Source organism: Phalangium opilio, unplaced genomic scaffold (genome assembly GCF_054372755.1).
Source record: "Phalangium opilio isolate 3A_F unplaced genomic scaffold, DU_Popi_V2 ptg000003l_1, whole genome shotgun sequence".
Lineage (NCBI taxonomy): Eukaryota > Metazoa > Arthropoda > Arachnida > Opiliones > Phalangiidae > Phalangium > Phalangium opilio.
The window spans coordinates 12,240,753-12,253,236 of NW_028324145.1; the positions used below are offsets into that span (position 1 = coordinate 12,240,753).

The 12,484-nt window shown below is 34.3% G+C and overlaps 1 protein-coding gene and 1 long non-coding RNA gene across 2 annotated transcripts in view; both read right to left on the minus strand.

The window, feature by feature from the left end:
• The window catches only part of klar (klarsicht), a 106,170-nt gene that overhangs the window by 77,085 nt on the left and 16,601 nt on the right, over positions 1-12,484 (minus strand). The window lies entirely within an intron of this gene.
• Positions 10,957-12,131, minus strand: LOC149717874 (uncharacterized). The gene is made up of 3 exons (XR_016367927.1): positions 11,992-12,131; positions 11,829-11,901; positions 10,957-11,740 (listed from the first exon to the last, which is right to left on the minus strand). It is a non-coding gene; the product is annotated as an uncharacterized LOC149717874 (long non-coding RNA).

The window sequence follows — 12,484 nt, forward strand, 5'->3', positions numbered from 1 at the left end:
AAGTCTCAGCCTACAGAAATATTATTGCGACTATTCATGGATTCTGAAAAAAGGTCAAAGTGCGCGCATACTTAAAGATTTACCCAAAAATTAGCATTTCCTATGCCTTGTTACGAGTTTGCAATATAACAAAGGGTAATTAATATCAATCAATACCAACATATTGATTAGCTAAACCTAACCTAACTAAAATAAATAAATAAATAAAAAAAGTAGCTTCATCGCTTTGCTTAATTACAAGTCTCATCAAAACGGGAGTAATAATTCAACTAAATGAAGTCCAGAAAGCTTAGCTACACACTGAACAAATACATGTTGGACCTAGCTCCTTTGAAATGAATGAATGTACCAAGCAACCCAGCAAGAGTTACTCTCAACTATACCACGGACCATGCAGCAAGCAAAACAGAGTAAGGAATAACCGTTTAATCTCGTTATTTAAGCAGATAGGAGGATTTTGATTTCACTAATGGCATCTTAATGGTGGTGGTGTATCTTCCATGGCCTTTGGGGACGCGGACCCTTCGGCTACCACAAACCTCGTTATGGTCATTAAATACGCAGGGAAGCTATATAATCTACGTAAGAACCCGAAAACATTCCGGGCACGTTTGACAACAGAAAAAAAATTATATTGTGATATATTGTTTCGAGAGTGGACCACACCGGACCGTCCTTGGATGATCTCCCCCCCCCCATCCCCCCGGTAGTAAAATATATAGTTCAATATTTCTATTGGACACGGGAGACCCGCCTAAAAAGTGTGCTCTTCTTCATAGAGTATATAGTGTATGCTTTTTTAGGGTTTGGTAAGGGTATATCCGACCTATTTTTTAATCGATTTTGAACTAAAAGTTATATTTTGCCATAATGAAGGAAGACGAGGGTGTAACGCGCCCGCCTAACCCTAACGTCATTTATAACTTATAAGCGACCTCTTTAAAAAAATTGCTTACTATTATTAACACAGGAAAGGTTATTGAGCCCCGTAGTTAGTAATTAGAATTAATAGTAATGATCAATTATTGGAAATTTAAATTGTCATTAAGGCGGGATACTTTGGGATTTAAACTCGTCATTGATCAGATATTTAATTAAGGTATAAAATTAGGGTTAAATTAATTAAAATTAAAAAGAATTCCGGTGTTTAACGAAGACTGAAATAACAATACCTTGACTGCAATTACAAGTTTACACCAACATTTGTTTTCTATCTTAAAAGTAAAGAAATTCGAATACACACGTGACGTAACCCAATACTAACTTCTTATCACTGTAAATGAAAACTTTCCAAAATACAATACCTCGTTAACTATTATCAAAAATTCAAAAACCTCGGGATGCAGCCATCGATTGTATAAAATAATCGTAATACAGATAAGGTTAACCCAGATTCCACTAACACCACCACTAAAACCATAGTAAAACGTCAATGAACAAAACGCGTTCAAACTTTATAAACAATAAACTAGAGGTACCTGTACGTAAAAAAGAAATCCAGCAAAACCAAAATCCACTATAGGCCCTAGTAGTTAACTTCTCCCAATTATAAGAGAACCATTGAAACAACGCTACAGCACGCACTGTATATAAAACGTTACTAAACAAGAATGAAAACTTCAAGAAATAAATATAGGTTTAGTCAATTTTCCCATGCCATTCTTTCTTTCTTTCTTTCCATATAGGTCTAGATTTAAGCAAGAGTTGACCCAAGATTAAATATATTGTTTTAGAAAAAAAGCTCTCGAAAAATTATTGTATTTCATTATAATTTTGAAAGACCGGTCCTAAAAACACGGTGCAATACGCGAGACATGAACCAAATGCCAAACAGAAACGCAAACTCATAATAAATAAATATATCTAGCTCTCCAACTATGAAACGTAAATAATAAACAAGAATTTATGAAATTCTCCTCGAGAAAAATCGCAAAAATTATTTAAGAGAATTTATTTAAGATACCCATAGTATAATCGTGGTCATTCTAACGGATAATATTCATATACTAATGAAATTAACTCGTTAAAGTAAATAATATTCCACAGATTTGTATATGGAGGCCCCAGAATTCGTTATTAAAAAAAATATAAGATACAATTATAGCAAAGTCAGTCTAGCATGATATATAATAAGATAGCAAACTAAAGCAACGAATAAGGCGCGCAAATATTAAATTTAAATTTCTCTCTGCTATATACAATGACTTCACTTTATAATAGAATTGAGATTAAACAATTTAATGAGATTCAGTTTGCTTAACCGAGCGTTTGCTGATCTAACACTTTGATATACCCATAAACAGCGCTTATGAACTTTGACCCCTCTCGCGCCTGTAAAGAAAAAGGGGCTTGGGAATGCCTATATACAATTGAGTCTATTATTAAGCCAGAAATCTAATTTGCATTAACACGAGTGCAGACTTTAACACCTCCTTAAAAAAAGTACCTTAAGTGGGATTTTGAGATTTTCTCACAGTCTGGTATAAATACTTTTTTAGAGCAGTAGGCCAGTTCAAAATATTATCTAAGATAATTAGCATAAAGGGTTCAGTCATTTTTCAAAATAAAGCTACCAAACCTTTTTTTAGTGTTTGTAATTAGTGAGATATTAATTGTGGAAGGCGCTAGAAATCGCAATTAAAACATTAACATCCTGCAATTAAATAAATTTTAAATTTATATACCGGATTTGGTAAAATAAAGAAAATACTTCATTATACTTCCTGGTTAATTATAAAAAAACGTCTTGGTTTGGACCAAGGCCGAAAAAACAAACGATATGTCTGAGGTTTATCAGTTGACTGAAGTTTCAGATATTGCAATTTCTTTTTAAATTACTTTTATTCCTTTAATCCTTAATCAATATTTAATTCAATCAACTTATTTTTACTGTTAATCGATCTATTCCCTCTAAATTAATTTCAAAAATTACATATCTACGCTTTTTCAAGAATAATTCCATTTTCCGAAAACATTTTATCATGAAATTAATTATTTTGAAGGGAGTACGTGTTGGGTGACGAATATTGAATATTTGAAATATTATACGAAGTGTCTAAAAAGAGCAAGCGATCTTTGATATAACTCGAAAGGAAAATGTAAATATTTGATAGTGGATGCATATATTGGGGACGCGAATTTATACATTTAACTTCGAATATCGAAATGTTACATTTTTTTGTCGCGACTATGAAGGAAAGGTTGCACTGCAGTTTCCCTCTCCGAACTTCAAAGCTTCTTGGCCATAACTCAATCTAGATTTGGAACGTCATCACCCCTTACTACATTGTTGGCGTTACTTGTACTGTACAAGTAACGCCAACGTACACCGGTTACGTATTACGCGGAATGATTTTATCAGGCGTAGAGACCATTTCCGAAAACACACAGGGGCGAGGAGACCATTGGGGTATTCTTCCTTGCACCAAGGGCCATCGTCAGACGGTGCCAAAGTTCACTACAGGCGGGAGGAAAGTCAACTCGCACTGCCTCTAGCGGTGCTTCTAGGCGAGAGGGAGAAGACCCCAATGGCGGCATCGCCCCAGTGTTTTAGTTTCTCCTTATGTAATTTGTGTACGATCGGTCCATGGCAGTTCTGGTAAGGTATGATGTGTTCAACCATTTTATTTCTTCAGGAAATAACAAGTCATCGGAACTGAGAAGTATTTCTTTTTATGTAAACTTTACCTTTCCTTTGGTTATATTTACACCGATATCATATTTTTCCAGTGCATAAAAGGAGAGCTACCTACTAAAAGAAACAAGACAGGACCGAGGTTGTTGCTTTGTCTTAAGTAGACAACATAAGTTTATAAATTAGTTTGAGCAAAATAAATTCTTTATCATAATTTCTTGACATCAGTCTTCCCAGCAACTTACAACAGATTTAAACTTTTTTGGTGCAAACTTGAAAATTTGTCAAGGCAACAAGAATTAAAACTGTGCTTCCAACTTAGTAATCATCGACACGAAATCCCTTCAAAATAATTAATTTCATGATAAAATGTTTTCGGAAAATGGAATTATTCTTGAAAAAGCGTAGATATGTAATTTTTGAAATTAATTTAGAGGGAATAGATCGATTAACAGTAAAAATAAGTTGATTGAATTAAATATTGATTAAGGATTAAAGGAATAAAAGTAATTTAAAAAGAAATTGCAATATCTGAAACTTCAGTCAACTGATAAACCTCAGACATATCGTTTGTTTTTTCGGCCTTGGTCCAAACCAAGACGTTTTTTTATAATATCTGTCCCTTCAGTCTTAATGTAATTAAAATTTGAATAATTTCATGTTTTTTGTACCGACATACATTTGGGGTTGATCTATTTCTAATAGCTTAAAGAAGTACTTAAGTATAGTTAATTATATGAACTCATATCCAATAACATAGTTTTCGAAAAGCATATAATGTTGTACTTTATATATGAAGTTAGTTCAAAAATGACAGTATTTGAAATGTAGAATAAATTTTTTTATTTGTTGTGTACACTCTAAACATATATCAATGAGAATTTTTGAGGAAATGCATCATGAGTAGAAGAGCTTGAAGACGATGTCTATATAAGCATATTGTGTTGTACTTTATTTATGAAAAGTTTAAAAACGACGGTATTTGAAATATGGAAGAAAAATATTTGTTTCGTACACTGTATACATATACAGTGTTGTCGAGATCAGACCAACAGCTTCCTTTATGTACAACCTCCAATACTGCCAACGGGTGATGTCGTGCTAAATTATACAGGGTGTAAATAAATGTTTAGAATTCATGTTTTATTGTATTTAAGTGACAACGAGTGGCAAGATACACAAAGAATACAGGAGAATATGCGTGAATGCAACAAAATATTTTAAAGCACAGTCCTACGATTAGTCTTAGAACCTGGGCCTCAAATTGCAACCTCTAAACTGTTTAGTAAACAACTCAACGTAAATATTCGAAGTGTCTACCATTGTGGTTGAGGCACTCTTCCAGATGACTGTCCGTGTCTTGCATTACATTTGCAACCACTAAACTCATGACGCATGGCAAGACTAATGGTATTGCCGTCTTAGGTACTTCTCGTCCGTTAAGGCTTGATGTAGGGGGATATGATTATGCCTGTAGTAATGCCCTTGTAAACTGGCACGAACAGTAGAATGGCTTAGTGCAACTTCTTGTTCCACCGCTCTACTACAAGCATGAGATTGGCTTCAAAACTTTCTACGATGTCAAAGTCTGTATCCTCATTACAGACTATACAGTCTCTTCTACGTTCACGATCTTGCACTATCGAAATGACGAAAGTCCTCGCACCCAAATGTCGGTGTGGAGACCGTTCGGCATAAAGCACTACCTTTAGTTGAACCAGAGAGAATTTTACACATGTGTAAAATTCTCTATGGTTGAATGTTACCGCGACCTTCACCCAAAATAAACTTGCTGCCCAATTTTTCCTGGTTAGAATAAGTTGGCATTTTGCTAGGAAACGAGACCAACTACTGTAATTCTACTACTTAGCGACACTGAAAGCCCCTTTATATCTAAAAAGACCGGAAGTTCCTCAAAGTTGAGTTTTCAAAGATTGTCAGCTTGAGCAGCAGGTCATAGTATGTATAGTGGTGAAGGTCGCTTTAACATTCGACACGTGACACCACGGTATGTTTGGTCCTCCAATGTCCTGACCCTATAGGTCCAAACAATTACCATCCAGTTTTTCGGCTCAGCGTTGCGGTATTGCCGGTCCCATTTGAAATACAATTTCTGTAGTGTTACAATTTTAACAATACGCCTGTTAAAAAGGCACAAATACCGAAAAAAGAAACCATTGTAATAAAGGTCGGCCCCCTAACCTTAAACTATGAACAAAATAAAGAAAACATAAAGGTTTCTTTGGGAATGACTTTGAAGCAGAAGGTCCGAGTTGTCTGAGGAACCGAGAAAAAAGGCCGTAGTGAAAACTAATCGTCGTTACGTAGCAGTTAGGACCGAATTTAATTAGTTAGTCTCGTCTTTTAGCAAAATGCCAGTGTATTCAAACCAGGGAAAATTGAACATGATGTTTACGAGGATTACCCAAAACGGCAAAACCTTTGCGTGAACTAATTGAAGCCGATCCATTATTTTTAGAAAGGTACTGTTCTCTGACGAGGCTATTTAAGGATGGTACCTTAAACCTTCATAACGTGCATTTTTGGGAGGGCATTCTTGGAAACCAAATTATCGGACCCTTTTTCTTGATAAGAAAATCTCTGAAGGCATTTACTTGGACTTCCTGCGTCATGAGTTCGTTGCTTGTAAAGTAATTGAAAGACATGGACAGATGAAGAGTGCCTGCACCACAATGGTAATCACATTGAACATTTACGTTGACGTTGATGTGTACCAAACGGATTCGATTAGAGTTTGTAATTTGAGGCCCAAATTCCAAGACTTATCGTAAGACTGTGCTTTAAAATTTTCTGTTGCTCCCCCCACTTGACTGGTATGCTAGGTGGTATTTCAGTAGAAGAAAATTTATTGAATTAGGGATAGCGAGAGATGGCTAGTGATATGGCTTAGTTATGGGCAAGACGCCCTTGTTTTATTGGCAACATTATTACATTGAATGTTGCCAGATTAAATTGTTGCTGGTGATTTGGCGAACTATGCTAATGATATATTAAAATTTAAATGGAAAAGTTTCATTTTGACACATTCCTTACCCTAAAATTTTGTGTTTGGAGCCTATTAATGCATTATAGTGATAATGTAATTAATTTTAGTGTTAAATAGGAAAACATTTAGGCTGAAAGAACAACTGGCGTAGTTTAATCTTATTTTGTTATTTCAGTTAAGGGTTATCTATAGTTACCCAAAAAAACCTGTTGTTTTCGATTAATTTTAATTAAATATGATCATTAAGTTGAAATTAACGGCTTATCTTCTTTTACTAGTGTTATTTCAGTTTATTATACGAGTTTGAACAAGAAATTCTGCAAACTTTAGAGGAGTGACTGTTTGACTCTTGCAGAACAATCACTACTTTGCCCCAAAACTTTTAAATATCACGCCTTTTCAATGGCTCTCTTTTCAAAATGGGGAAAAAAGCTTTTAAATGACAATTTAATTAATCGTAAGAATTAAACAGGAAAATGGAGGCTGGGTGAAAGATTTGTTAGTTTAATTATAAGGTATCCATGAATTTACCCAAAACACGAATCTTTCACATTCTGGGAGCACTGCCGTGCTCCCAGCCAAGTCGAGCACTGACATCCTTTTCTCGAAGCAACTCGTGGCACTTTTAAGCCCACTGTAACTTCGTGATGGGTATAGGTGAAAGTCTGAAATTTTGCTTGCCGCGAGGACTGTCAATCCTAGCTATTGTTTCCAAATTTCAAGTTCCTACCCTATATGCTTTTCGAAATATCGCAGGTGAAATTTACCTTATTTTGTCACTCACTCACTCACTCACCGATCATCAAAATTCTAAGGTACTTCTAGAGGAGATAGAAACTTAAAATTCAGGATTTAGTTTTCATTTATTTTATAAAGCACAGAAAAATTAAAACATCCCGAATTTTTTATAAAATTGTTCTTTAGTTCTTTATTTTAAAACTAGATGCCGCTGCCGTCTTTTCAACAGAAATAGTGTGTGTTCTTGATGAAAGGACGTAATGGTCCAAAGTTAACCGAAAGTTAAATATATATTAAAGCTAATAGGAGTAGTAGTTTAATAGAAATGTGTCGTAACTGATGCTACATTCTTTTATTAGGATATCGCGTACAATCTTTATTGCATATTCTCTGCGGGTCGAAAGGGGTAATTCAGCGTAAATATGGACAAACGTTAGCGATTATATTGGCAAACGAAGTACCACGAGAGGGTCTTGTTTTAATATAACTACCGAAGTATAACGAGAGGGTCTACAAAAAGAAGTGAGATCCTAAGAAAAACATTAACATGTACAAAAATGGGCCAAGCCTCGCTTCGTGCCCTCTCCGCCGTAAAAGTTCTGAAATCCCATGTAGAGCCAAGTCTGCCTTTTGGTCTCATTCAATCGCCAATTGAACAATTATGTTATAAATTAAGTACTTTTCCTAATTAATAACCAATATTCTTTGACTCTATCATTATTATACACAGGGGCGTGCCAACGTTTTTACTGGAGCGGGGGCAAAATCCCACACTGGTAGAGAAAGTTGTGTAAAAAATTTTGCACTTGTGTAAACAACTTTGAGCCACCTTAACCTCTTTCCAAACTCATACAAGAGCAAAAATTATTTTGCAGTACTTCAATGTTGTTCAGCACTCATCAATGAAAGGCTATACAGTATCTCGCACGCACTATAAAGTTACGAAGGGGTCCGCATGAACCTGAGAATTAATGCCTGACCATTTCAATACTCGTGGGATACAGTGGCCACGATTCTATAAGGTGCCATTTCTAGTTTAGCATACATTTTTCTCTTTTCGTAAATCGTAGAAAATAGTAAAAACGCAAAGAAAAAATGTCTTTAGCCTACCTATTCTTTCTCAAAGTTATACAATAATTTGAAGCGCTGTGTAGAACACCGTGGTTGCTATAGCTATTATACATCTTTGTTCGTATCAAAAATATCGTGACTTGGCAAGCGCAGGTGTACATAAGGTTATGCATAACTCGCCTTATAAACTTGTAAATAGGGTTATGCATAACTCACCATATAATTTGTACATAGGGTTGTGCATGACTCATCTTATAAACTTGTACATATCCCCTCGACCATAAACGATTTAGTGACTTCCTTTTAATATTACTTACTTGCGATTGCCAAGTCACGATCTTTTTGATACGAACAAAGATGTATAATAATGATAGAGTCAAAGAAGATTGGTTATTAATTAGGAAAAGGACTTAATTTATAACATAATTGTTCAATTGGCGATTGAATGAGAACAAAAGGCAGACTTGGCTCTACATGGGATCTCAGAACTTTTTAGGGCGGAGAGGGCACGAAGCGAGGCTTGGCCCATTTTTGTACATGTTAATGTTTTCTTAGGTTAATTATACTTGATTGAGTTTAATTTAACGGCTTATCTTGTTTATCTTGTGTGGATTTATTTTATAATAAAAGTTTCAATAAAATATTAACTTAAATTGCAATTACCCTAAAATTTTAATGTATGCGCTTTTGATGTATTTTAATGATCATTTAGATTAATTTGAAAGTGAAATAGGAAACTACTGTGGCTGTACGAAAAACTTGTGATGTTTTAATCTTAATTTGAGCGTGGTTCGTGAGAGTGGATTAAGCTTAAAATTTATTTGAATTTTTTACCCTATTTGCAATGTTTAGTGCAGTTTAATATTTTTGCCATATATTCATCATTATGGTACCCTAAACTTTTGGGTAGTTTAAACAGTTTATTTAAAAGTTATTTGAGCTTTTATCCAAAAATGTATATTTTGGTTTAATTTCACGTTAATTATATTTAATTGAGTTAAAATTAACGTAGGATTGTGTTTTGGCAGTGTACATTGATTGTCTACCATTGGGTCGAATCCCATTGGATCGAATGTCTCGTTCGACCGAATCCCATTAGACCGAATACCGCAATTTGGGCGGTTTTCCAATCATGAATTTTCCTTTCAATCCTATTTTTCTATTGATTTTCCTATTAAACTTCTTGTTATTGCAGAAAATACTAAACCAAACGTAACCTAATATAACAGTAATGTTTTGGAAAAGGCATATTTTTGGAGAAGTCAATGAAGCTAAATTTCAATATTTTGGAAAAGGCGTAACATTGTTAAATGATTTATAAATTATTACTAACCTAATTTAACCAAACCTAACCTAACATAGAAGTAATGTTTTGGAAAAGGCATATTATTTGAGAAGTCAATGAAGCTAAACATCAATATTTTGGAAAAGGCGTAACATTGTTAAATGATTTATAAAATATTACTAACCTAACCTAACCTAACCTAACCTAAACTAACCTAACCTAACCTAACCTAACATAACCAAACCTAACCAAACCTAACCTAACCTAACCAAACCTAACCTAACCAAACCAAACCTAACCTAACCTAACCAAACCAAACCAAACCAAACCTAACCTAACCTAACCTAACCTAACCTAACCTAACCTAACCTAACCTGACCTAACCTAACCAAACCTAACCTAACCTGACCTAACCAAACCTAACCAAACCTAACCTAACCTAACCTAACCTAACCAAACCTAACCTAACCAAACCTAACCTAACCTAAACTAACCTAACCTAACCTAACCTAACCTAACCTAACCTAACCTGACCAAACCTAACCTAACCTAACCTAAAAATAAAATTGATTTTCTTATTAAACTTCTTGATACTGCAGCAAATAATATGTGTTCACCAATAACATTCTTCAATAAATTTCAGAAAATAACTTCCATTTTTGGAAATTGTCTAACCCTAACCTAACCTTACCTAACGTAATCTAACCTTACCATTAAGAGATCTCCCTCCCAAGTACTGACGGCGCTCGATGCTGCTTAACTTCTTCGATCATCCAAATCACTTTATCCATTGCGCTACTGGAGCCCGGCAACTCAAGGAAAACGCTATGATTTTATATGTGTAAACCCATCCCATTCAGTCGAAAGCTCTTCCATTTAAATATTCCCATTCAGTAGAAAATCGCTCTTTGGGCTATAAATTGTTTTAAATTTGGCTACAATTTTAGAAATTTGAATTCGATCCAACGGGATTCTATCCAATAGGATATTACCTGTACATTTAGGCTATAAAATGAGTTTAAATGTATACTTCACCTTAATTGCAATTTTTAGTGGAGTTTTCGATTCTTATTTTACCCTAAACTTTTGAATTTCGCGCCTATTAAGGTGCTTTCGAGATAATTTAAATTAGCTTAAGTGTGAAAGAGAAAACATGGGGCTTTACCAACGGCTTGGTTAGATACAATCTTAATCAAGGACATCATTTAAGAGTTATCTGAGTTTTCATCCAAAAAAAATGTACATTCGGGGTTTAATTTCACGTTAATTACACTTAATTACGTTGAAATTAACTTGTCGTCAGTGCTCATTAAGCTTATAAAATGACTTTTAATAAATAATTCACCTTAACTCTAATGTTTAGAGGAGTTTTTTATTATTTCCAACACATTGCGTTAAATTTTTATCATATCCTGTGCTAGGTTTGTGGTAAAGATTGTCTATACAATATGTTAATGAATGATGTTATTCTATAGTTTAGCTTGAATACCAGTAATTAAATCAAATACCTATACAATTCATAGCAATTTAAACCAATAAACAAACGGCAACGTGGACTGTGGAAATAGCAAACAACGTAACCCTCCGTTTCTAACGTGGTTACGTTGAGAGAATCTGTGATGTAAACATGAAAATTATTTGACTAATTAAATTATATAACGACACTGTCCTCCTGGATTAACCAGCACCACTGTTACTTATGAATTAAACAATCCACTGTTGGTAACAAATAGTTTATAAAATGATAACGTAACATCACAGTATAACTGATTCAATAGGACCAAAATTGTTTTAACGAATAATCTGGTCCTCTACATTGGTTTAGTTTTAAGGAATTATATCACACACCTTCACAATTAGTAGCATTTTAGTGAGATTAACAAATAATGAAACCGCGTATACCTGTCCTCAAATGAGAATGTTGAGTGAACTGCGCTAACCAGTAACCTATACACCACTCTTTTAACTGCCGTAGGAAACCACATTGAACATTTTGTGATCTTTCCTGTAATATTTTGAAGTTGAATTCTTCACAGGGTGAAAACACTACCGTTGATTTCTAAACCATTAACAAATAATGAAACCCAGTATACCTCATACGTAACTCTCCGTTTCCAACGTGGTTACGTTGAGAGAATCTGTGCTGATGTAAACATGGAAATTCCTCTACATTGGTTTAGTTTAAGGAAATATATCACACACCTTCACAATTAGTAGCATTTTGGTGAGATTAACAAATAATGAAACCCTGTATACCTCAGTCCTCATATATTTGTTTGTAGCAGGAAACGAAGCAGACTGCGTATTTTTGGAATACAGAGCTGGAAATGAGCTTTTTTTATCTTGAAAGGGGAAAGACTATATAAATACTATATTACATAGACAAACTAAAATACAACTTAAGCCTTGGCCGTAAAGAACGTTCAAAAACTTACTTTAAATGATATAAAAACCTCTGTTAACTGTAATTATTTACCTGAATTACTTTTCTAGACGAAAATTCGACCTGATAACGACCTATTTCTTATTAAGGGTGCTACAGTTAATTAGAAAATACATATAAAGGTGCTCAAGCTCGGATGAAATAGTAAAGTAATCTGTCAGCGTCTACTGCTAGATAGTCTGACTCAAAAGTAATTTTGACGTACTTTCAGAATTAACTAAAATTAACATACTTAGAGTTAATTGATTTAAATTAAACTAGCCGATAGCACACCTTGAATACATAATTGTTAAATTAAGAGTATTC